Here is a 27,346-nt window from a genome sequence, read left to right on the forward strand (position 1 = left end):
GAATGAAAACGTTTCCCTCCCTGCCTGATTTTGATTTTATTTCATAAAATTTATACACTGTAAAAAAAATTCCCTCAAAGCAGTCCATTATAAAATTTAACAACAATTTAAAACTTTCAAGAAGTTGAAATAACAATAGACTAAAAACTGATTAAAACTCACATCAACTTTCTAAACATCTGGGTAAAGGTAAAGGGACCCCTGACCATTAGGTCCAGTCGTGACCGACTCTGGGGTTGCAGCACTCATCTCGCTTTATTGGCCGAGGGAGCCGGCGTACAGCTTCCGGGTCATGTGGCCAGCATGACTAAGCCGCTTCTGGTGAACCAGAGCAGAGCACGGAAACACCGTTTACCTTTCCACTGGAGCGGTTCCTATTTATCTACTTGCACTTTGAGGTGCTTTTGAACTGCTAGGTTGGCAGGAGCAGGGACTGAGCAACGGGAGCTTACCCCGTTGCGGGGATTCAAACCGCCGACCTTCTGATCAGCAAGTCCTAGGCTCTGTGGTTTAACCCACAGCGCCACTCGCATCCCAAAACATCTGGATAGGCTTGTCTAAATAAGAAGTTTTTAACAGGCACTGAAGAGAGCACAGGGAAGGTGCTTGCCTGATGTCAATCGGCAGGGCTTTCCAAAGTGTAGGTGCTGCCACACTAAAAGATCAAGGTTCTTGCAATGGGTATTATGAAACACCTATAACAGTGCCATTTCCTCCAGAAGTAGTTGTGTGGGCATGTATGGGGTAAGGCAGGCTTGTAGGTAAACAGATCATATGTTACACAAACACAGTAGCTGTTCTTTGAGAATATGGTTGTGCGTAGAAGAATTTTTGTGTTGCAGTTCAGCCATTATATGAACAATGTGGAATTATTAATTGAGGATAGCGGAGCTGGGTGTTTAGTAATGCATCATCTAATGGACAGTATATGTGCCTGTTCTGGAGCAAGCATCCTTCTTTTATGCTTTCAAAAAAAAAAATGTAGCAGTAGCCCGAGGGAAAGAGGGGAGGGAAGAGAAACAATTTACCTTAATGACATGGTTTGCTTAAGAATTAAGTGTTGATGAAAGTTGAAAGCTAAAGCTTACTTTTTAATTCACAGACCAGCTGCAACACAGCATGAGGAGAGAGTGGGGGGTTGGCTGTTTCATTTGCTAAAACACCTTTCTCCTGGTACGATGATGACTATACTCTTCAGTAATTCAATTTAATTGAAATGCCACGCTTGTTAAATTCTAAGTCCTATATTGATCAACATATGTCAACTGTGGAGAATTGCACTAAATTGTGTTACATTTCCTGGGATGAGTCAACTGTCCACCGGTGTCTGAAGCAAGCTTAGGCTACCAAGGTAAGATTGGACCAGGACTGATATTGCATCTAGAATTGGATTTTCTTATCAAGTCCTTTCTTTTCTTTTTAAAGAACAAACGAAAGAAAAGAGACATACCCAGAAAAACTGCAGGATCTCATAGGAGTCGGTAATCAGGCTATGCCAGCCCAGCACTCTTTAAGAGCAAATATCGCAGCAGCTAAACTTAGTGGTAGTGGTGGCAATGGGAAGATTAATATCAGACTGTACTTAAGCAGCAGAGTAGTTTTAGCTACTTGGACCTGAGGTCTAAGGGCCGTAGGGCCAGTTCACATGTGATTCATTTCCTACAAGAAGATAAGAGCTCTGCTGCATCGCACGCAGCACCAACCAGTCCAGCATCCTGCTTCCACAGTGGCTAACCAGATATCTGTGTGATAGCACTCCCTCCTCATGATCCCAAGAAACTGGAATCCAGAGGCATTCTGCCCCTGATAGCGTAGATAATAGGTTGCCATTAGTAGCCAATGATGGCCTTAGCTTTGAATTTATCTAAGCCCATTTTAAAGCCATCCAAGTTAGTGGCCATCACTACTACATCTTCTTGTAGCAGATTCCATGGCTTAGCTATCCTTTAGAATGCACAGAGTCAGTTGCCTGATCCACTGGGTTGCAGTAATGAAACAGAAACTCCAAACCACTTTCATTTTTTAAAGCCGAAATAGGACGGGGAAGCTTTGGGCATGCAGATGTTGCTGGACTACAACTCACAGTATCCTTAAGAATAGGACAAGCTGGTTGGAGCGGATAGGAGAAAGAATCCAACAACATCTGGAGAGTCTGAGGTTCTCCTCCCTGCCTTGGTTTAAATATGGCAGCAAGCCACACACCAGATTGTGTTCAGATCACTTCTCAACTTGGACAGACTAACCACATGGAGTTAAAGAGATCAGCACCTGGCAGTTTCTCCTTTTCAAGTGAGGATTCTCAGTAGCAACTGATTACACTGCACTTTCAGTGTGTTGCTTCACCTGTTAAGTGCCTCTTGCGTAACACTTTGAATGATAGGTGCTTTTACTTTCAAAAGCATTCAGAAGCCATATTCAAGCACACACATACACACATGCACATGGCTTAATTGACGCTGTTTTCACAAGTCCTTCAAGTCACCTGCAATATCAAGTCATTTAAGTGATATTTTCACAACCTATTTACCGAGGTACCTGCCAATCAATCCGCCCACACGGTAAAACAGAAAGTGTTTGGAGGATGGGAAGAGCTTGGAAAATGGCAGAGAAACTGTCACTTTCCTCCAATGGCAGTCATCATGGTAGCTTTGCTGGATTACATTGCTTGACACTTTGCTGGAAATAAAATTTACAGGCTAAAGCCTCCACAATCTTGACAGCAAAAAAGCCCTGCTCTGCAAATCAATAAAATTCCACAGAGAAGAGTGTGCCACACATGTGCACAAACACATAGTGAAATTCTATATAGATCTACTCGGATATAAGCCCATTGAATTGATGGTCCCCAGGTAAGCAGGTTTAGGGCTGCAGCCAAAGTAGATGCATTTTGCAAACACCCACCACTTGACTGCTTCTTTTCCTTTTAAATGTATAAAGGGAAATGCAACTGAACAGGACAAAAAGCTGTAGCCCTTTGACTGTCATTATATATAAGTAACATATAGTAAATCAGAATAATCTGTAATTTCAGACCTACTTTTATTTCACTATTTGTTTTATGCCATTGTTTTCCTCTGTTTCTATTCCGCTCAGTGTCCTTACTGCTTCTCTTTGCACAGGAGAGTTCAAGAGACAAGATCTTTTGCAGTGTCCTCCATGGAGGCAGACTTGGGGACGCTAGTGTCATCAGTGAAGAATAGGAGCTGCACATTTTGCCATGTATCTCTGATTCTCCAAGGGCACAAGGACTCCAAGCTAAGGAATGGTGGAAACAGGCAGTCGGTGGCATGGATAGAATCAGGGTGAATCCCAGCTCACTGCCCCCACTTTCCAGTGAGCAGCAATGGCTCATTGTGGCTGCCTTTTCCTTTTAGCTCTGATTTTGCAGCATTCGCCATCCTCAGGAAAGAAAGATGAATCCAGACAGCAAATGTTAAGGTGGGTGAAATAGAAATGAACGGCTTCTTCTCGTTTTGGACCAGCCCTAGTTTGATGTGTAACTATTTATGAGCACTCTTTTGAGTATGGCTTTCCAACCAATTGTGAATCCACTTGAGAGTATTGCCCACATTTAACTCGTTTGCTAACCAAAAAAACATGGACAACTTTGTCAAATGCATTGCTGAAATCAAGATAAATTACATGTGCGGCATTCCCACAACCCATTAAGCTAGTCACCGAAGTAAAAGAGGGAGAGATAAAATTAGCCCGGCAGGATTTATTCTTGACAAAGTCATGCTGGCTCATACTAATCGTTCCATTTTAAACAAAACACAAATGAACTCTTTTTATAATCTGTTGTAGTGTCTCCCCTTGTATCAAATATAAACTTGACCTGCAGTTTCCCAGAACTTCCTTTTCCCTGTCTCCTTTCCACCTCACCCACGGGCAAATTCAGAGTGGAGAAAGGCAAAAGGAGCAATAAAAGGTGGAGCTGGAATATAGGAGGTCCACAAGATATGGAGTAGTTGCCTATTTAAGTGACCCCACATGTTGATATTGTGAAGTGGGCACAGCACAGGGCAAAACAACAGCAAGCACATTCCCTAGCAACTGTTTACAAAAGCAGATAGCTACCTACCATTTATCTCGCAGAGCTGGACACCACCTATAAGCTGGAATGCTAAAGGTCATGTGTCCGTGAGCACCACTTCCTCCTGCTTGCTTTAGTGTGATATAACCGAGAGCCTGCCCTGTTCTGATGAGTTGGCGCATCATGACTTCAGAACCATTATCTCAATTCTGAGTCACCTGCTGTGTGGCTATAGCAGCAACTTTGGCAGCTAAATGGTTTAAAGCACGTATCCTTTCATCTGCCAGACCCCCCCTACAATACAAATGATGTTGGCATGGCTGCATTTTGTCTACAGCAATTCAATAATTTGGAGACAACAATGTCTCACAGATCTCTGCTGGAAAGCATATTCAAACATGTACCATTGACTCCTGTGTTGATTACTCACACAGGGGGCTTAAAAAGAATGCAGTCATCAGCAAACACAACAGTGCACACAGAAAACAGGAAGATGGAAGCATTCAAAAGTACTAAAGAAAACCCTCCCCGTGCTCTTGCCAAACTCCTAATAATTTTGGCTTTCCAAAAAATAAAAAATAAAGTTGGATTATTCTGCTCTTCATGTATCAAAACAACCAATTAACACAGCTAATTAACGTCATGAACAGCAGTCAAAAGAATGGTAATTTAAATTCAGGATTTCAAAGCTTTGCTGATCGTGGGCCAATGCAGCTAAGCACAGGGAGGCTGAAAGTGTTTGCTTATTGCAATACAATTTTATAGTGTACCATCAATTAGCAGCATCACAGGGAATGCTCACTCGCATGATTCATTTGTCTAATCAGAACAAAAAAAGGGACGAAAAAGAGAGGGGGAGAAATAACACTCCTTAATGTATGCAGTATCAATTTTTCCAAATAATTTATACCGTAGCTGGAAATGATTGTGAAGAACAAATTGTCCTTCTTTAAAGTGTACTGGCATACAGAGTTTGTTTTTCTTCCCTCTAGGGTGTTCAGAATATGAAATATGGCACAACAGGGTCAAAGAATCATAGGACATTTTTGAAATCATTCCTTAAGAAGTTTGCAGCACAGCCCCAGACATGTCTGCTCAGATGTAAATCCCACTGAGTTCAATGGAACTTACTCCCAAGTAGGTGTGTACAGGATTGCAAATTTCTAGCAAAATAAAGACTGTCAGAGGATATCATGATTTGCCCCTAGCATCTTGGTATCATTTGGACACAAAATGCCTGTAGTGAACATGGCCAAGAATATCCAGGAAAGGATATTGTAACTTCTGTTGTGAAATTCTCTCTTGCCATTGCTTTCAACACTGCACACATCCTCATCATCCAGACACTCTGCCTTTTGCTTCTCCATGCGCACAGTGCACTGGTGCTGCCATCTTGCTTAAAAACAGCCATTTCTTGTGTTTTCTGTCACAACTGCCTACTCCTTGGATTTTGAAGATTCTACCAGCAACCCATCCCTGTCCTCAACACTTGACAAGTTTATTCCTCTCTTCCAGTAAACTATTCTCCTAGATCATCTTTTCCTTCCTTCCTTCCTTCCTTCCTTCCTTCCTTCCTTCCTTCCTTCCTTCCTTCCTTCCTTCTTTTTGAAGTGGACTTCGCTGAGTTTCTAGAATTTCCTTCTAAGTTTGAGGTTGGAGAACTTTTACCAGTTTCTTATACAGTCGTATCTTGGATCTCTAACACCTTGGCTCCCAAACAAATTGGCTCCCAAACTATCGAAACCCGGAAGTGAGTGTTCTGGTTTTTGAACGATTTTCGGAAGCCAAACATCCCGCGTGGCTTCCTATTGGTAGCAGGAGCTTCCTGCAGCCAATCAGAAGCTGCGCTTTGGTTTCTGAACGTTTTGGAAGTCGAACGGACTTCTGGGATGAATTCCGTTTGACTTCCAAGGTACGACTGTACTCTGCTTAACCAAGCCCATTCCTGGTTGCCAGTGGCAGCCAGTCTGGTGGGGGCAGAGCTGCAGAATCACTTTGCCAATGCTGGCAGTGCTACAGCTTATCAAGATGGAAACGGGGCTGCATGGAAACTTCCACCATGGCCATTTGCCATTACTGCCAGTGGGCCCCCACAACCTTGTCACTACGACTACCCTGCTCTTCTCCAATCCCATCCAAGTAAACTGTAGAGACATGGCTGTCTTCCACCATACTGGTTGCTCAACTGAATGCATTATCTCCTTGATACCGGTGTCCCCACTTCCCTTCCTCCAATTTTAGATAATAAGCTCCTCAGTGAGGAAACTGGTTTTTCATTCACTAGGTTGTAAAGTGCAAAGTACATGGATGATATTATATTATTAACAGACAGCAACAGCAACAATAATCATGGTTCTATTTCTATTATAGAGAGAAACAGTGGTGAAAAAAGTTAACATGCAGCTCAGAGTGGTTTTCTGTAAATCCTTGGGACTATTACCACTTTTTAAGGCATAAAGCTCTAATGAAGATCTATAGACTCAATCTCCCGAAGTCACGGTTTGAATCCCTGCCTCCTTTTTATTAAGCTCTGGCCGCTCTTGCCCACTCAATCATCCTTAGCATAAAGGAGTGCATTAGCTGCTTCTTTCATCCTATATAGAAAGAGATTTTCATATCATGTTGCAGATTTTTGATAAAATGCCTAAATAATGGGCATTTATTAAAAGTCATGTGCTTTATGTGGATGTGCTATCAATTCTGGTAGTGAAAGACAGAGGCAGATGTAAAGGTCAGATCGTAATCAACAAGATGAAGCTGAAGGCCCAACAATCATCCTATTTATTATGTATCTGATGTAGCTCATCTCCCACCTCCCAGAACATGAGATTCAACACAATGTACTTGTTTAGCCAACTTAGGGACTCAAAGCCACATCTTACAGCATGAAGACTGCTGTGTTTTGCCCTGTTTATCCTTTAGTTCTAAAAGTATTTCTGTGCAAAATCTGCCAGTCAGACAAGTCAGGAGGATGCGGTCTGAGTCATCCATAGTTATTTACTTATTGTTCACTTACTTAGAGTCATTAACCATAGAAAATAGTGCTGTTCTGTTCTAGTGGTTTCAGCTAGCACTGTAAAGAACATCTTTGGGCTCCAACTACCGTATTTTTCGCACCATAGGGCGCACCGGACCATAGGGCGCACCCAGTTTTTTTGGGGGGAAATAAAGGGGAAAAAATTATTTCCCCCCCAGGTGCGGGGCTGGGGCGGGGGAAGCTAGAGCTTCCCCCGACCCCAGCCCTCAAACAGGCAGCTCTCCGCAAGCAGCGGGAGCGCTCCCGCTGCTTGCGGAGAGGTCCGCGAAGCCTGGACGCGCTGAGCTTAGCGCGCCCAGGCTTCGGCATGCAGGCACCTCTCCGCAAGCAGCGGGAGCCCAGCGCTGGGCTCCTGCTGCTTGCGGAGAGGTGTGCGAAGCCTGGAGAGCATGAGGGGTTGATGCGCACCGACCCCTCTCGCTCTCCAGGCTTCAGCGAAAGCCTGCATTCGCACCATAGGACGCACACACATTTCCCCTTCATTTTTGGAGGGGAAAAAGTGCGTCCTATGGTGCGAAAAATACGGTATGTTTTATTCTGGAGAGCTTATCTCTGTGAGGACAAAGTTTTAGTTTCACATCAAGCATTGCAGCCTTCTCCCAAGTTCCACAAAGTCTACCTTTTGTGAATCTACACCAATGACTAAACTTAATCTGAACTTCATTTGTGTGCATTTTAATTGTGACTTAATGGATATGCAAAATGCTATACGTTACAATTAATAAGCCCAGCTAGCAGGGGGGAAAGGAAGTCTCATAATGCACCTTGTAGAGTCAGGCCATTATCAATCACCATTTTAATGAAGCATAATTACATCTGTTTATGGTTCCCACCAGGTAAGGCAATAATGGTAGGTGCAACCAAATAAACAGAGAAAACGAGTTGCTTCTTAGAGCTAATATTAATTGAACAACAGTAACTGGGCAGGCCAAAGCTGCCCCCCTACAAAGCCATAAAAATAACAGTACTGGTTAAAATCCAAGAGAATATAAGTAATGTGAACTGGAAGTAGTTAATTAACAGTGCAGAAACCACTTTAGGTGAAGTAAAGCCACACACTATTGGGTCAGTTAAATTAAGAAGTCATTTCGGCACAGCCAGTATCTTCAGACCACATAGTAGCTCATGAATTTTCCACTTTAAAAAATGTTGCTCTTTAGATGCATGTTCAAACAGGGGTTTCACTTTAGGTCAGATGTTCAAATGCATCATTTCCAGTAGTGGATGGCTTGGTGAGGCAACACCAGTCACTCAACCTCTGGCTGGCCATGATACTACTGCTTTCTGAGAGGCAGAGCTAGGAGATGAAGCAGTGGGCAGATTAGCATAGTGCAAATACATGGGCTGGAGAGCTAGATTTGCTCTCCCAGTGTGTTCGCACCACCATTGTCCCTCCCCCTCTACTCCCTCAAACTTCTCAACTGAGGAGAGACATATTACACATGGACAATTTGAATTTCCACTGCCTTATTCACATTTCTGATGGACAACTGGAGGTCAGGAGTGAGGTCAGCAGGCACTATCCCAGTCCCTGTCCATTCATACGTTGAAAGAACATGTGAAAAGCACATGATACAATTCTGCTGATGAAGTTAAGCAGGTCTGGCCTGGCCATGTAAGCTGCATCACTGACAAGCAGCATGGGAACAATATTTAAGCAGTTCCAAGCTCTTTGGGGGAAGAAACAGAGAAGCGTCTGTAACCCGAGGTACCACTGTAGTTATTGGAACATGAAGTCTCCCCTAACCCTGGGGGAATAAACCCCCGTCCCGCCCCCCATGTATGATTTTTGGCTGAGACCAATCCTGTGGAGAAATGAAATCTGAATGTGTGGTTTCCAGTGAAGAGAAATTGAGTCAATCTTGTTTTTCCTTTGACTGTGCTGAACTCCTTCGCCTTCTGCCCTCCTCCCCCTTTTGCTGCAGCTTGCAGGAGGAGCCAAGACGCCACGGGACATAATGTAACATTACAGCCAGAAAGTTGGAGCTCTTTTATGATTTCCTTGCCTGGAACCATTGGAGAAGGAATACCTCCTAGTGGGTTGGGCATGATCGATATTACACCCAGGATTTTCTTTTTTTCATGGGAGAGATTCATATGAAGGTGGCTGACTTTTAGCCACCTCAGACCCCACCCCCCCTCAGGGCCTTCTGAAGCAATAACTATTAATACATTACTTGCCATTTGTCTGATGCAATTCCTTGCTCCACATCCATCTTTGGAGAGCTGACTTTCATTAACACTTCAAAAATAATTTAAGGTTTTCGCTGTGAAGGTTAGAAACTTTTCACAGCTCAGAGCTAATAGCTCTGCTGTTTATATGCTATAATGTCTTGATAACCTTTTCAAACCCACAGTGGCCAGCAGCTGGGACCTGCTCTTGCTATTTTTGTTCCCGGAAAGTAGCAGCAGAAATGCTGTGACTTTCTGCCCTTCGAATGGGCATTTCTTCTCTTTAGGCTTTTCTTTCATATTCACGCTAACAGAAAAGACCTCACCTTTTCTCCTGTACTGAAAGGCAACCAAACCTGCCTTTCCCAGGAGAAATGAACTAGTCAAACTGAATCGCAGAAACCCAGCTCCAAATCAAAGCTTTAATTTGGGTGAAGCATTGGGGGAAACAGTGGAGGAGAAAAAAATCTCAGGACCTCTCCCTAAAACATAGAAGCACTTTGTATATGTGCACACACACATACATGATCTATGGCAGAGATCTTTCTGATATTTGACAGAGGTGACTGTCAAAGCTTATGTAATGGCACAAGACATGTCCAAGAGGTATCAGCAAGCTTGTGTGTACCCCTGGGTTTGCAGAAATAGCAAAAATAAAACCCTCTATACAAACAAACCCAAGGGGTAGGGGAGGCAGAGATTAGTATCCAGCATGCATACACATCCACCCATACCCCCCCCCACTTGATGTTTGGTTTGCAGTAAGGCGATGCATATTTTTTTTAAAAAGAAAATATTAATAAATCTAAGAGAAACAGTAATATTTGCTATTGGAAATGGTGGGGGGGGGGAGAGAAATGGGAGTTACTAACAAGAGTGATTCCAAACTGCTACTATTTTCAGGTGGGATTCAATCACATACTGGAAAATTAAGGCTGTGCAATTAAAATGGATATGGGGTGGGGAATAGCAACCTACACACCTCAAGAAAATCAGACTTTTTGCGATAAGAAAGGTGATGCACTGGAAAGTGTGGAATAACATTTGCTTGACATAATATCATCTACCCTCCCTGAAAACAAATCAGAATGAATTCTTAGTAAGTAACCAGTGTCATCTAATCTTCCTGAAAACAAATCATGATGAATGATCCATAACCAAGGTGCTTGGAGGAAGAACAAAACTAGAGGGTTGTCCTGATCCACTCTGGGAGATCTCCCGCTTGCCTCTTTGCCTCCCTTTATCTACTTGTAGATTTGTAAATAAAGCAAATATTCCAGAAATTCTGTTAAGTCTCTGTTCCTTCTATTCCATTTAAACTGCTAAAGTACTATTTGCCCTTATAGCAACCCAGCCAGGTTTTGTAGGCAGCTTAGCTAGATTCCCCAGAGAAAGTGACAAATTTAGTGGAAAGCAGCAATGAGTCAGGGTTACAAAATAAGAATGGCTACAGATCAGTGGAACAGAAAGGAGATGAAATGGCCGAAGTAGCTAAATTAGGTCAGTGCATATGACTTTCCCGCTGCCGTTTTTAGGTTATGCAAATGACTCGGGGAGACAGAATTTTTAGGCTTCCCAAATTCACTGGCAGGGCTGAGAAAACACAGCCAAAAAGCAACCCACGATTTACAGCTACTCCGGAATTGGGTCAACATACGGCAATGTGAAAATTAAAGTCAACAAATGCAAAGTAATGTTTGTTGCTGTGCGATTCTGGGAGCCCCTGCTAGGCCTAATTTATATAAATGGCTCTGAGAAGCTGACTGAAAACTGGTTAAGTCTGCTGACAACATGGAATTGGGCATCCGAGTGGATGCAGCAGGAGGGGGGAGACCAGAAGAAGAAAGAAAAGCCAGCATAGAAATGTTAGAGTCTCTTTCTCCCAGCCATGTTGCTTGGCTGATGCGCAGCAAATGAGGCTTAATGTTGACAAATGCAAAAGCAATGCATTTTATTTCTTAACAAAAGCAGATGACAGAATAGGACTTTCCTGGGATCTCAGCAGGAGTAAGTTTGCAACATCCAGAGCAGATAACGGGGGAAGGGGGGGAAGAGGCTCTTTCTTCACACAGCACAACCAAAAGGTGCATTTTCACATAAGGAATAAGAAAGCAGAACTGCAGAAATAACTTTCACCTGCTCAACTTTTCTTCTAAGTAAAAAGGAATGAATTGAAAAATATATTTGCAAATAGATGTATTTGAATAGTAAAAACTCCATTACTATCCTGCTCAAAACTGGCCCCTCCTGTAAACAGGCAAAATACTTATGCCTCCCCCCAGACAAATGTCACACAAATTTTGAAAAGCAGACAGCACCCCCAAACAAGAAACAATAAAAAGCCCATAAACCTCAACTAAAAGGGGGGGAGAGGAAGTGACAGGATGCCTTGGTGGGTGTCAAGGAGAATGTCTGAGGGTGTTACGGTGCCCATGGGTTCCATGCTGGGGACCCCTAAATGAAATGGCAAGAATAGCCAGAGATTAGCTGGAGACCAGGTTGAGGGGTTTTCATTCCCACCATGATGATTGCTGATGGATGGATATACATTGAAAGTATCCTTTCAGTATGGATATGCCTACATTTATGGGCCTTTGTCTTAATTTATGCTTCTGGGTTCATTTAGCATGTATCTACATGGCTTAGAGGTGGGAAAGGGAAAGTATAACCTACAGGTCTGCCAGTTAATTGGGTCTCCTTAGCTGGGCCATGTGTAGGTGTCATTTCCCCTGAACTCTGATGCTTTTCATATTCCATACATTGCAGAGTAATCTTTCGCATTCAGAATGCAAAACAAGAAACACTGCCATTAGGCTGAGTGAGAGAGCCATGTCAGACATCTGATTTCAGGCATCATGAAAGGGCAATAAATGGTTTGCTATTTAATTTGTTTCTATTTTACTTTTACTACCAGGGAGGGACGGAGGTGCTTGTGGGATTTTCTGACTCGGGTACTAAATAACTTGGCTGGCCTTGGTTATTACACACTTTGGCTTTCATTCATTCATTGGTTTGTCTATATGCCACTGTTTGGCTCAAAGGTCCCCCAAGCAGTCAACAGATTAATACAAAAGCAAATATAATACAAAATAGCAAACATTAGGTGCCCCATCATCCACACTTTGTGCACTAGTGAGCTGCATTCATTCTCTCACCACAAAGGCAGTTCTCCAGCATCTACCTCTCACTTAGAAGTCAGGTTGACTCCATCTTTGACGTAGGAGCAAGCCCATTCACAAACAATTGCCAATGGGAGTTTCCTCGCCCTCATCCTAACCCACTTTCTGGCTCCACCTTCTGGCTCCTCAACAGGCTGCTGTTCTCCACAGGTGCAGAAGCAGATGCTGTAAAGAAGAGTTGGAGAAGCTAAAGTTGGCATTCACCTTCCTATTCTTGTTACCTGCTGTCTCCATTTGTGTGTGAATGGAGGGGACAGGGGCACCATCTGCTTCTGCTCAAAACGGTGAATGCCTTGGGCTGGCCCTGCTTCCTAGCCATTGGCTCCATTAGGAAACACCTGTCAAGACGTTCGGCACATTAGCAAGCAATGTCAAGCAAAAAAGGTTTGACCAGACAGCATCCATAACAGCATGGTATAGAAAAGGAGTGGGAATGTTTTTAAGCCCAAGACCTGCTTTTCTTTCTGAGGAACCTTCCAGAAGCTAAATGCCAGGGGTGGGTAGAGCCAAAGGCAAAGGTGGGCAGAGGAATGAATATGAATTTTACCTGTGTTCTGTAGGCTAGTTTCTACACACACACACACACACACACACACACACAGCAACACCCTCTCCATCCATTCAGGAAAGCACAAACACTCAAGAAGAATGAAAAGCAAGGTTGGGGAGGGGTTTGTGTCCTGGGAGTACAAAGGGCCGGATAGAGAAGCCCTGCAGGCCTGCGGTTCTTCATCCTGGGTCCAGGTTAATGATACAGACATTGGGAAGCACAACACACACCAGAATTACCATAGAAGCCAAAAGTAATAGTTGCAAGTACAATAGGAGAAAAAGCAATGTCTAAACTGAGTAAAAAAGGAGGACATTGAGGATAAAATGCAAGGTCCTACCTTGACCACCAACTTTATAGCACAATTAAAACAACAATCGTTCTATAAGTTCCAGTGAAGCAAGAAGCATCTGTTGACACCAGCATTAGAGTGACTAAATGAATAAAAAGTCCTAAGCCACTGTAAAGAAGACCTGTGAAAGGAAAGGTAATATAAAGGGCTAGACACAGATGTACTGTATCAAATAAAATCCCAGTGCGTGACCCCTTTAAAAACAAATCAACTCAAGCTTTCAGACCTTCTCTGTGCATTAAACCACTTGAAGCACAAGTCAAATAGTAGAGATCTCTGCAAGACCACAGTGTTGAATCCGAATTCCCACCCCCAGTAATCCTACTAGTCCAAGGGCAGGTGGCCATTGGCAGATTTCAAGAGACTTGCTTAACACCTTGCTAAAGAAAGAAACAATGGAAAGTACATCTAGAGAGCAGGCGGTAAATAGCACAAGTGGTTTCTGTGCTAGCATGGGGGGGGGGGGGACTATCTTCAGTTTTATCCAAATTATACAATGAAAGTTTAAGGTATTTAAAATCAGGGATGTATGAAACCTTCCCGTTTCTATTGATATATCCAGTGATATTGCATGCCCAGGGTGATTATGTTCATTAGAGTTATATGTCATACCATTGCTGCAAAGGTCATTTGCATTCTGGTTTAACTACTCTGTAATCAGAACATATTCTTCCCCATCATGCCTCATTCCATGCAATTGGTTTAACTGTCAATACTTTGGACAAGTCATCACTTCTTTTGCGTATTTGAATCAGCAACAACTGCTTGGAAACTTATTATAGGAACACCCTGTTTTATTGTATTTCACCTACATTGCTGCTTAGGAGGAGGTTGTGGGTGCAGCTGCAGGCAGCCCAGCTGCTTCCAGGAGAAGGAAGCCCCCTGCTCCTGCCGTCCCTCTTCTTGCCACAGGAGTGGAGCTGGCTAGGCCTGGAGGTGGGTTTTCCCTTCCCATTCCTGCAGCCAGCGGGTCATGGCTTAATAAGCAACTCTATATTGTCAACATAACTTCTAAATGAACTGGGAAACCATTGTAACTCACTTTAGTATAATATTCACTTTATTGTACTGGTCTGGAACTGAACCTGTATATCTATGAGTCTATTTAATCCTCTATTTATTCCTCACACACATCTACAACTACAAATATGAAATTTCCACTTTGCGAGGCAATCTCATGGTGGTTATTTTCAGTACCTGTTAACTATAACTAATAAGAAGGTATTTAGGAAATTATCGCCTGATTATTAAAGTTTGATTGCTAATGATAGTGGACCCCTCTGGTGGAGTTCATAGGAAATTTAAGAGAGAGAGAGAGAGAGAGAGAGAGAGAGAGAGAGAGAGAGAGAGAGAGAGAGAGAGAGGAGACCGACAGTCACATTGAAAGTCACCTCTTAAATCATTACAATATTAATTGTATACATCGTATTTAACTTTTGGGACCAAATTCATGACACGCGCAAGATCAAAATCATGACAAGATTCAAGCAAACACTTGTGCTACTAGATTTGCTCATGTTCCTATACATACATACAACTCACAAACCTGTATCTTATCCATGTTGTCACAGAAGCAACTCAAACTCTCATTGCCCAAACCATAAGTGCAAACATTTCCTGTTACAAAGCTAAAAAGAAGCAGATAAAGTGCCTTATATCAGGTAAAGATGGGCAGGGAAAAGGTGCTATGGGGAAAAGCTCAAATGCAAATCACAGGACTTTAGAGCAGCAAGATTATGGGAATGAGCAAGATAGAGGTAGTAGGAAGACATTAATAATTACCTGTCCCAAGGAAGGGGGAGTAAAGAGTTTTATTGCTTTCAGAGTTTTACTGTGACCTGCGGGTGCAAGGTCAGGGCTGGGTCTCGGACTCTCGGCAAAAGCTAAGCACAAATTATTTGAGGCTAATCCGCCTGGACATCATTAACAGCAAGCTTGTGAGCTTTCAGTAAACAAGCAGAAAATATTTTCTAGTCTCAAGTGTTGATGGGGTGGCCCAAGGTAGGCTAGGTTTCATAAATTCCCACTGAGATAAATCCTCTCCCTACCCTAGGTTCCATGAAAAGGCTTCCTTTCAGGGTAACACTGGCTTGTGCTTCCTGCAAGGGTCTTGACTAATGTAAGAGGAGGAAATGGGCATGGCTAAGAAGCAGGGAAGCAGAAAGGAGGCAAGATTTGTGATCCAGGTGAGCTGAAGAAGTAGTCTGACTCCCAATGGCATCCATGGTGTCAGAGAGTTGGAACAGGATGTTGTGGAAGAGCATCCTGGAGGATTTCAAAAAGCTGAATGAATAGGAGAGAGACATGGGGCAGCTTCAGTGGAGAAAAATTGGTCGTAGTGGAGAATGAGAAGTGTCCAGTTAGTTGTAAGAAAGAAACTTCTTGATGGGCATGAGCTGTAACACAAAGAGTGATCTCATTAAGGACAGGGCTGGAAGGAAGGGGCATTGAATGCCAAGGATATAGCTGTCAATAAACATCACAATACAATTTTCCGGCCAGAAAGAGGCAGGGAGGTCATGAGAGAGCTCTGGTTAATCAAAACTCACAGCCAGGTGACTGAGATGTCCCTCATTGGGAAAGGTGGGGATGTTTCCAAAGGAATATAATCCAATTAGTGGGAGAAGATGCTTGCTGGAGGATGCCCTATTGTTACATTCCTAGAGTTAATTGATAATTGAATAAGAGTTTAGTGGCAAAAGTTCCAGGAACTAATTAGGCTTGAGCATATGTCTTTCAGACCCTTGCACAGTTCAATCTCAAGTACTGTTGTTGTTGGGGACTTTCTTTAGCTTACTGCTAAACTGGGATGTGCTTAAATTTGAACAATAATCACTTTCCCTGATTCACCACAATGGCACCAGGTGCGCTGCTCAGAGCAAAGCTAAAATGCACACACAGTCTCCGGGCAAGTGCAGAGTTTCAGTTTAACTGAGTTCTCCAACACTAGATAACAAAAGATAGAAACACCTTCTCTTTCAACAATTGGGAAGCTCAAAATGCAGTGGTTGACAATTAACAACATCTTGATGAATGTCTGTATTTCTGGTTCTGACCAGCAACCAAACTTTTGGTGGTTCAAAATGCCTGGCTTCCTACTGCCCCCCTTAACTCTGGGGCACAGATTCTGCTTCTCATGAATATGAGGTAGTGTAGCAGACTAGCAATTGTGGAGGACATGATGAAGGCTGGACCACTACTGTGGGTGAGGCAGAGGATACCAGATGAAGCCACAGGCTGTTAAGGGCTGAGCATCCTGATTCATTTGAGTCATTGTGCTTAACAAACACTATGATAATTTCCTAGTGCACTACAGGGAAGAAAGACAGATTGATTGATTGATAGTTACTTCTCCTTTTCTGGTCTAAGAGTAAGCAGTAGAACATTGTGCCCTTGAAATCTGTAGAAGAGAGTGTTGGTTTCACTGTTGCAGCTGAGTGACAGAAGACTGCATATTGGCAATGAAATGTTCCAAGAGGTATGAGCTGAAATCAGCTAAACAATGAAAGGTTCACCAATGCAAGTGAGGCTGCAACCAGCTCTGTCAGAAATGCATAAACATAATGCTGAGGCAGGCCACATATTGACCTGGAAGATTGATTTCACGGCCTCCTAGAAGGAACATTAACTGTCTATGGCTGGAGTCTGAAGGTGTACTTCGCTCTGGGCTTTCACTGCTCTTTAGATCTGGAGTCTTTGCATCAAAGGTCATCAAGATCAGCCAGTATATGATCCAAGTTAGGGGCCTGTCAGAAGAAAATCTCAGAAACAAATCACCCTGTAGCAGCAGCATTAGTTCCAGGTAGTTTAATGGGCCCGAGGTGCTTTGAAACAAGAGCTGCTCTTTATGTTTTAGGGAGATATGATGGAATGCCACCTAAGAATAAGAGTTTTCTGGAAGCCCTGGTTATAGGCCTATAATTACTTGTCCTATAGATTAACAGGTAACATACTAACAGAATATTAGGGATCAGGTTCATTATATTCTTTAAATACAGTGAAACACAGTAGTACATCTTAGGGCTTTTTATGTTAAATCTGTACATTAGCCCTAGCCCATTTCACACATGCTTGTGGGCTGCATCTGAGATACTTCATACAGGCTAGAGATGCATGCCCTTGTAAATATCATGGACAAACACAAATATCTTGTACAGCACTTCCCCTGCACTTCCCATGGACTCCCCATAGGCCCTGATGGACCCAGTTCCAAATTAAGGGGAAATCAAAGCAAAAGTTCTCTCACGTGACAAACCCACTGTACTACATCCCAACAAATAAGCATGCCATTCACACACTTCTGTGATGGGAAGTGGTAATACGTTGAACACTTTGCGGTATGAAGCTAGAAACAACACCTGTTAGAAACAAGGATAATTCCAGAAAGAAACAAGTACCAGAATGAGGAGGGAAGAGGATGCACAAATCTGTTTTGCAGGTTGCGATAAGGAAGAGCAGGGATTTTGCTTACATTCTGACCCCACTTGAGTAGCACCGACACACAGATCCTTAGTTTCTTATAAACATGCCACATAAATCCACGTGACTCTTAAGAAACAAACCATGCATCTATATAAAATACAATCCAGATTCCATCAGAGGCTGTTCTGTATTTGTGTCTCCCCCCCCCCAGCAGTTTCCAAAGTGTAGAAGAATTTGCAAATTGTATCATGCTGTTCCTGTTAATGCAGCTCAGGTTGTTGAGGGTCCTCATCCCCTGTCAGAGCAGAAGTCAAGTAGATTTGCTAGGAAACTGTTCTGACTTCTGCAATGTTTTCCCTCCTCCTCTAGCTCATTTTCCATTGACACCTCTAGCCTGGTTTTCTGGTTCCTGGCAGGGTTAACGGGCAGACCCAGCAGGGGGGAAAGGAATGTCTCTGCCCCCTAACCGATTTCCTTTTATCACTGCTTGCTGTCCAGTTTGCAATGAACAGTTGGCTCCTGAAAGGGTTACATCGCCAGCTCAACATGCAGGCGATTTATTACAATTCCACGATGAGGCCTAGTTTATACCATACAGTCACAAAAGTGTGACCAGCAGCTGTAGAAAAGTTCTTGCCACCGTGAAAGAGCACAGGTAATTCATTGAAGTGACACTATTTAGACTCTCGCTGAGCCGAGCAAGATGGTCCAGAGATCTCAGCAGATCAGGACATCTTGATCTCGTCAGCCCAGCTAAGGCAACCATAAATAAAAACAGCCCTAGGGATTGTTCTCAGTTTTACCAACAGGGACAACTTTGTTCCCTGCAGTGGGTTGAGGTGGGGGGGGGTGTTTTGTTTTTAACAGGCCAAATGACTAGATCATGTCAAGAAATACAACTGGTCATTAAGTGAGTTGGTATGAGGAAGCTTCAGCTCACTGCCGATATCTATGAAGTTGTAATTCTTAAACTGCTTCAGAACAGAACATAAAGCATAAAAGTGATTGCATTAAACAGAAGCTGGGACTTTCAGGAAACAGTTTAAGATGGACAAAGCACTGTGCAGCTCAAGATGGAAACCTGGTGTCTGTTAACTTCATTATTCAGCATGACACACACACCCCTCCTTTAAACCTATTAGATATGATTGCATTTGCCCCCAGGAGCACATAACCATTTACCCTCCTACTCAATGAAGAAATCTAAAATAACTCCGTTTGAAAATGATGATGGGACCACTTTTTTCAGAAAAGGACATCTATTTGCGTAAATTTAGCACGATACCTTTAAGAGAATATCAGAAAGAAGTTTTGCCAATTTTTGATGGAGGGGAAGAGGAAGAAACCTTTATTTTGGCAGAAGGTGTTATGCGACCTTCTGTCTCAACAGGCTCAGATCAACCTCCAAGCCTATAGGAATATGTGTCATTATAATTTTATTTTAAACAATTTACATCCCATCTTCTTTCCATACAAGAAGCAGAGGCAGCAAGATTTCACACCATACACTGGAACCACAATTGGGGAATGACCCTCCTACTCCACTAGTTACAGCATGCATGGATATCAATTTAGACATCATTTGAGGTGGGGGGGGGGACTGCACCAGCAATGATAAAGGTCTGTCCCCACAGGGTACGAATGTGTTATGGATGAACCCCAACCCAATTTTCTTCATCAGAATTTTAATATAGATTTAACATGTGCCAGGCACTAGTGATTGGCTCCATGGGGTTCCAAGAGCAGACTATCTGAAAAGTAGCCTACTGCTTGCTCACATTCCCCTGTTACCTTCTTTGGCTGGAGCTTACCATGCACTGCTTTATATCAGTATTTACTCAGCCCTTTTTATGGAACACATACTGTTTTAGATATAAGTGGTGCTATTACAGGCTCACAAAAACAACATGCGCTCAGCATTCTTAAAACATTGGCCTGAGCTCTGGTTTTTGGTGGGTTTTAAAAAATATCATTATTGCTACATTTCTACAGCATTCTCTGGTTTTACTCTTTCGAGAAACAACGCATCTAAACTGCGTGGCTGCTTTTGGTTTCCTGACACTGGGTGGCTGCATTTTGTTTCTATTCATTTTTAATTTACAAGCAGGTGTTTGAAAGGAGCCATCCCAGTAAGAGGCCCATTGATTTATGTTCTATTCCAGTAAGTTTCCTTTATTAAAAATGGCACCAGCAGGAGTAGCTTCTAAAAATGAAGGACTCCTATTGGTTTGACAATATGCTTGCATCGTTCACCTGCTCACATCTCACCCAACCATTTTTTATTTATTTATTCACACCTTATGTATGCATTGTGAGGAAACAGGGTATGTAAGCAACTCAGCTCTGGTTCATACATTTGCATGAAATAGTGGGGCATAGGGTCCCTCTTTGCAAATAACCTCCCATCTGTGCCAGACCCTTTGGGGGAATGCCTGGAGGATGCAGAGGCCTGCTTCACTTGATTCTTTCAGGGAAGGTGGTCTGTGAAGTGGACCACCATGAGACTGAGCTCACACAGGCAAGAGTTTTCTGTGTGGAAGAAGGGAGAGGTTTGTGTCCTTTTTTGCCAGTGCTTCTGCGGTACTGATGCTGACTGCCAAAGGGCTGTTTGACACTTTGCACAGCCAACATGATTTCAGCATGTCTATCACAATGAACACCATACCAAATGAAAGGGAGACTCATCCCGGTGAATGCGCTGAAAGCACAATGGGTATGTAACAGTTGAGGTGCGGCCCTAAGCAGAAAAGACTAAACAAGAGGTGGAAGGCGGTTGAAATGAATTTGCGCATTAACCTACAGCAGGGCAGTAGCGGGGGCGGGGGCTACTTTTCCACTGAAACTGTTATCTAGAAATGAAATGACATGATTTTAATTATGCTGATCTCGTGTTGTACTCTGGCTAATTAACATTGCCCCACTGGTAAAAAAGCAACCACAACAGACAGCAGAACCAATCCCAGGTGAATTAGCCTATTTAACTGTAGCAGTTCTTTGTTGGCCTATCAGCTCTGTGAAAGAATACTGTATAACCTTTCCCTCTACTACAGTGTAAAGACCATAGCCAAGAATAAGCATTCCCTCAATGCCTTTCTTAGGTTACTTTTGCACCCTATTTTCAAAGCAGTTGGCAAAATATCCTATTTTATTTAACCACTCAACCTTGTTAGACTGAGGGACAAATGTCTTGCCTAAGAATGACTTGGAGGGATCGGTTCTTCAGTATTCCACGCTCAACTATTTTATGCTCCTACAATGTTGCTTTCCCCTCCTTTTCTTTTTTTGTTCTGCAGTGTTTCAGAAATGCCCCTGCAACACGATCATCTATCGACATAGCTCCTGTCACCTAACGATCGTGAGACCCACCACTGGCACCTCAGTTACACTTCCACACAAAATCCTAAACAAGTCCTGCAATGTTAGAAGGAGGCCCAAAGAACACCTATGGATGAATAGATGACATCAGTGAACATTTTGGAGTGATTTACAACAGCTTTGGTATCAAACAAATGTGGTGCCTGGAAACTATCCTAAAGGGACGCCAAGAGAGCTTTTGAGCCGGTTTTAAAACTCTGTTGATTGCTGTTTTGACAATAAATAATCCCAGAAGGGAGTTACTGAACAGATTGCAGCACTGGAGGATTTTGAAACAGAGAATACAAAAAAAGGGCGGACCATTTCTCCAAGGACTGACAGACAGTATGTCCATTACATGTGTGCTGCACTGAGTGATGACGAACATATATTCCCTATAGAAGGATACAAGGAAACATAAAGATTCAATGCCTGTTTACAGCATTAAGATTTAGAGGTTGCCATGCCCAGGTTTCCGTGTGCTGCGCTGGTGCTGGCTCACCAGAGCAGCTTCGTCACTCTGGCCACGTGACCCGGAAGTGTCTCCGGACAGCGCTGGCCCCCGGCCTCTTAAGTGAGATGGGCGCACAACCCTAGAGCTGGACATGACTGGCCTGTACGGGCAGGGGTACCTATGCCCAGGTTTCATCCTAGGACTGTTAACCTTTAATGGTGATTTTCCAGTTTAAAATCCCTAGACCAGTCACAGATCCTTGTATTTCTCTGTGAAATCTCCAGTCTGATGGGCGCTCTGTCAGCAACTCCACACCAGAATGTTGTTGGTTCAGATCCACCTCTGCCCTTGCTCCCCGCTCCCCCAAGGTTGTGACTTAGTGCTGGTGGCTTGTTTCCATATGCTACACCTGCTCACAAGCCACAGGCAGATGAAAGAGAAGTTAAGACTCCCTGATCTCGTCATGGACTTGTTCAAATGTAAACAAGTCTGAGTGGCAATCAGGTCATCTGTAAACATGATCCTATTATACCAATCTAAAGAATGTTCCTGGAATGTAAACTAATGCAATATACAACAATATTGTTGGGAATCACGCTTCCCAACTATACAAGGTGGAGAGACATTTGGTATGGTATACCCTGTTTCCCTAAAACAGACTCCAATAGGAACCTGGCTGCAATGCAAAAGCTGAGGACAAAAACACCTGCCTGAGTTGAGTCACCATCCAGTTTTCCCTCAACATGCTGATTGGGAAGCAGCAGCAGTTTTTTCATTTTTTTTATTTTGATGTGACAAGAGCTAGGCTGGCTTGAGAGTTGATTAACACCATCTGTTGCTGCCTATGCACTTGTCCCTGCACCCTCATATGTACAGGTGGTGGTTCATGATGCACATTTATAAACAAATGGGTTGTTGTTTTCTTAAAAAATACCCTATAACCCTTGTACCTCCTATGGCAGAAACACACCCCGTAAAGATTGTTCCTGAACTTACCACTATAATGAGATGATGACACTGAAAGAAATATTGCATCAGGTTTGCAGAACAACTTTGTAGAATGAAGCTATCTTTTAAGAATGCCCTTCTTCGATACAACAAAAAGCCAAATGTAAACCAAGCTTTGCCTCCTATAACAACAACAAAGTAAATGTCCAGATCAACTGATCCCTAACTTGACTCACAAACTTCAGCTACAATCAATGGCAGTGTGAAACGTTCCATAAATATTGTGAGAATGCGAAAACACCTGCAACAGCAAGCAATTAACTCCTTCCTTTTATTAAAGCCTCGTTTAAATCCAGCTACATACTTCCACAGTGACTGCTAACCTTGAATTCACATTGGCAAGTGTGTCCGCAACTGGCTTTCTGTGTGGATCACTTTTGAGAACGTTTAAGACAAATGCCTGCCTGTTCTTCAGTCACCTCTTTCCTAACCAATAAACCGTGAAGCTACTGAAATCATTGGCAAAATTACTCTTGATGTTAACGGGGGATGGTTTGGCATAGCACACTGCAGTAAGGGGATGAATTGAGGCTGATGCACATACTAGGCTGATCCTGGCATGGTCTGACAGGCTAGTGCTCCAGTTTACGCCTGATGAGGATATAACCCAAAGAGAAGAATGGAGCAGAGACAAATGTCTTTCATCTATTTACAGCAGCATCTGTAACCCTAAATATGATTATTTGCTGTCTTCTGTATGTAAGAAAAGGATGAATCTCAACCTATTATAGCTACAATGTGGATAATTTCTTTCCCCCAGCTATTACAGAAATGCTTGAATCACCATGATGATAACTACCGGCCACCATCGCTGCCTGCCAAGTGAAACTGAAGCTATAAAGATTTTAAAAGCAGGGGCAGTGGCTTGACTTTATTTCACAGCAACAAAGAAAACATCCAAATATTTCTCCTGTAAGGACATTTGGAGGAAGGAGGAAAATCTCATTTGTGCCACAAGAGGGCACTTTAACTACAGACAAATGCAATCTATGCTGTTTAGGAATCACCCAGGAAAGAAGGTGATGGAGGAAGAGGAAAACTGCTTAGTTATCTCCTAGGTTATAGGATGATGGCATTTGACTGCAGAGATACAGAAAGATGCACCAAGCCAGTAGTTTGCAACAGAATTCCCTATTTGCCTGTTGTTGTTGTTGTTGTTTTTCTTTTTCTTTTTTTAAGTCATATGGGCTAACCCATATATACTGCAAAAGGGGCAAATTGTAAGGAAAAACAAAGATTGTATTGACCAGATGCAGGACACATGGCATTGCTTTTAACATGAAAAGCCACAAGAACGTCAAAGCCCATGGGTCCAAATCAGTCTCCTAGGTCGGACATGCATGACCCACCAACCCAAGTGCAGATCGCCAGCCATGCAGGACAGGACTGCTCATAGGGGTTTGAGAAACCTATTGGGATCCTTTCTTTTGCCCTTTGCCTGGAACTGCCAAACAGAATGCAGAGATTGCTATGCATATATATGGGAGGCGACAATACAGGGATGGGAAGCTAAATCTGGCTTGGTGGTCACAAGTTGGGCTGGCCTGTCACTATAGGTGCTCCTTAACTCTCCATACTATTTCTGATGCCCTTTCTAGGTATCTTTCTCTTTACTTGCACTCTGTGTGGAGAGGGAACCCTTTAGGGCGCCTTTGCAGATATATCCACAAACTTTACTAGCAGAACACATTTTTATATGGTGAAATCATGCCCATTTGAGGCTTGAAAGCCAACCCCTCCCAAATAAACTCCCCATTTGCAGCCCCTTGCCTGCACAGCTACCTGATTTCACAGAGCTCCATGTGAACATGAGTCTTTCTGTGTGCACTGGAGCTGCTGAAATCTTGTGACTGGTATCTGGCTCACACACGACGGCGATTACGGTTTTGGAATAACTCAGAAGGCTGTTTTAAGTTTGTCTGGTGTAAGTGTTTAAAGTTAGCAGGCACATAAATAAGCCAGGCACGGACAAACTGGGGATGAAGGTGTGTTTCTCAGACAGAGCTGGCAGCTGCCTTCGTTTATCGGCAGGCCATTTATCATCTCAAGAAAAATATTGACGGTTCACAAGATTCACACTTGCCCTGGCCCTGGGCTGAAGAAATGCTGTCTTCCAGGAAGGCTTTGTATTAAGCAAGGAGAGGAAAGCAGGAAGACTTCTTATGTGAAAAGCTGGCTACAAAAGCATAACACTGGTGCCAGCCACTGGGAATACATTTCTAGTAGATTCCATTCTACTATCCCAACAAAAGTAGGCCTAAAAAGACTGATGAGGGAATTTTCAGGATATTGCCAGAGAGAACAGCTGGCCATGAATTACAAGAAAACCCAAGTCATGGTTTTCTCAAGAAACTATAGAGCCCATAGATGGAGCATGGACAACCAGCTCATTGAACAGGTCAAAGTTTTTAAATATCTCAGCCTTATTTTCCAGTCTACGGGGTCATGGGGAAGCACACCAGAAATGTACAAAAGAAAAAGCGTCCCAAAGTGCCAAAATTCTGACACGTTTTTTCTACACAAAAGGTGGTAAACATATACCATCAGCCCTGGAAGTGTTCCAAGCTAAACCCCTAGCACAGTTATTATATGGGGCTCAGATTTGGACAGGCACTCAGCTTGGATCTACGGAAGCTGTCCAATCAAAGTTCTTAAGGCAATTTTTCTCTGTACCACCTCATTGCGCCTAGAGGCTAATCTTCCCTTGGTACAATTACAGATATGGTATAGGACACTTAACTATTGGCTTTGCCTAAACTGAAATCCCCCTGGTCTAATATCCCTAGTGCTGCAAGATTGTCACAAGAGCGCCTGGACTAAAATTGTCTATCAAAAACTTCACTCTTGTGGTTTATCACCACAACAGCTACTCACACTGGATTTTAGTAAAGCAAACTGTCTAATTAGTCAGCACCTAAATGATATTAAGCGAGAGAACAACTTGGCCATAATAAGGAAACTTTGTCCATGGTATGACTATTTTCCACCTACCCATTTCAACTTGGTGGCGCATGCCCTTCTGGCTTGCACTCTTTATAAAGACTTGAGAAATGAGGTTATCACCCCTCTTTTATTGTCCATTCCGGGTCACTGTCACAGTGTCCTTTCTTTTGGCAGATCAAGCTGAGCAGGTGACAACAAAGATTGCAGGGTTTTTAGCCGGGGCAATTAGAATAAGATCCACTATTTGACTATTGATTCAAAACCCAAAAATGTATTTTATTTAATTGACTTTTTATCTTTATTCTTTGTATATTGTATTGTTGTTTTATTGCTATGGCTGGTGGCTGATGCAAATAAAGATTCATTCATTCATTCATCTCTAGTAGCTGCATATGCAGAAGTTGCTTCGGACAATAGCTGAACCATTATGTCTTTTATAATGGGCTATGGGGTTGCTTGTGCGTAAAGCGCAAACTGCTCCGAGCTGAGTAGTTTGGACAAAACTTTGACCCCAGGCTGGACAGTCAGTACACCGTGACTGTCTCAATCACTGGAAGAATCCGTCAGTGGGTGTTTCCTGAATTTCTTCCAACATAAGAGTTCTTTCACACCCAATCGTCATCTCCCTTCTCTGCGCGAAAGCTGTCTGCGCAGAGTGGGCATCCCCAGAGGAGGTCCTGTGCTCTCCCCGCTGGTTTCACTGGCAGAGTCCTGGAGCCTTCTCTCCACAGCTCCCTCGAACTCCCCTTTCTCCCTGGTGTCACCTCTATCTCCTTCCCCAGCGGAACCGTCCTCTCTCCCTCTGCTGGTTCCCTCTCCAGCCTCATCATTTGGGAGCCTCAGCGCCACCCTTGGCTCCGATGGCAGTTCCCTGACATCTTTGCTCCTGTAAATGTAGATATGTAGACAACACACACCTGTGCCACAACTTAACTAATGTCATTCCAGGATGGCGGGCTCAGAAATAAGCTGTATGTCTCAGAAAAGGATTTTAGCACACTGTTTGTCTAGCCTTTCTTAAACCAATAACTTAAGGGCAAGGGCCAAGAATGGAGCGTTATGAGTGCTGTGTTCCTGGTTTGTGTGGCCACTGGTCAGTGGCAAGGAGTTTTGAGCAGGGCTTCTGCTAAGGTGACACATCTTAAGATTTCACCCTTGGCATAAGAGGGCAAGTGGGTGTGGATGCACATTTGGGTTCTCTAGCAATTTCCTGTGCCCTTCCCTATTGCCTCTGGATGGTGCCGGCTTACCCATGATGAGGGGTGGAAATCATAAAGTGAGAACTAGCCATGCCCAGCTGAGAAGTACTGAGTCACTTTGAATGGAGAAACATATATGCTAGTTATAGGTAGTAGTTAGTAGTTAAATTGTATCCACAACTGTTTCTTTGCTGACTTGCTTAAGTATGGCAGAGTGGATTGTATGTGAAGGAGAAGAAAAGCAAGAATTGTAGTTAGTCAAGGATTTGTTATTCTGCTGAAAGGCAAGGATTTCTAAGGAGCCTGAGAGATCTAGTTGTATCTCCATGGGGATTTACGCACCTTACTGCTGCACGGTCAACTTCTAAATCTCATGTCCAGGGGATTAAGGCGCAAGACAGAAAATATACAATCACAATGATACCATGAGTTCTGGTTGGTGACAAGTATGAGATGGAGCAATGATAGACAGATCCTGCACTACTACTACTACTACTTCTTCTTCTTCTTCTTCTTCTTCTTCTTCTTCTTCTTCTTCTTCTTCTTCTTCTTCAGCATCTCACATCCATCTTTGGATATACACCTCTCCAGTGTTCTCGGTTGGTTGTTTGCTTCCTGCACCCACATAAGGCCTACTGTTAAT

At 43.1% G+C, this 27,346-nt stretch overlaps 1 protein-coding gene and 1 long non-coding RNA gene across 2 annotated transcripts in view; one reads left to right on the forward strand and one right to left on the reverse strand.

Moving 5' to 3' along the window:
• BEND5 (BEN domain containing 5) overlaps positions 1-27,346 on the reverse strand; it is a 733,046-nt gene that overhangs the window by 18,912 nt on the left and 686,788 nt on the right. The gene's annotated exons all lie outside the window — the stretch shown is intronic.
• Positions 848-10,843, forward strand: LOC309371427. Its single transcript, XR_014169102.1, has 3 exons — positions 848-1,173; positions 3,389-3,438; positions 8,996-10,843. It is a non-coding gene; the product is annotated as an uncharacterized lncRNA (long non-coding RNA).

The sequence above is a fragment of the Podarcis melisellensis genome (assembly GCF_964234715.1).
Source record: "Podarcis melisellensis genome assembly, chromosome: 6".
In the NCBI taxonomy this organism is placed as follows: Eukaryota; Metazoa; Chordata; class Lepidosauria; order Squamata; family Lacertidae; genus Podarcis; species Podarcis melisellensis.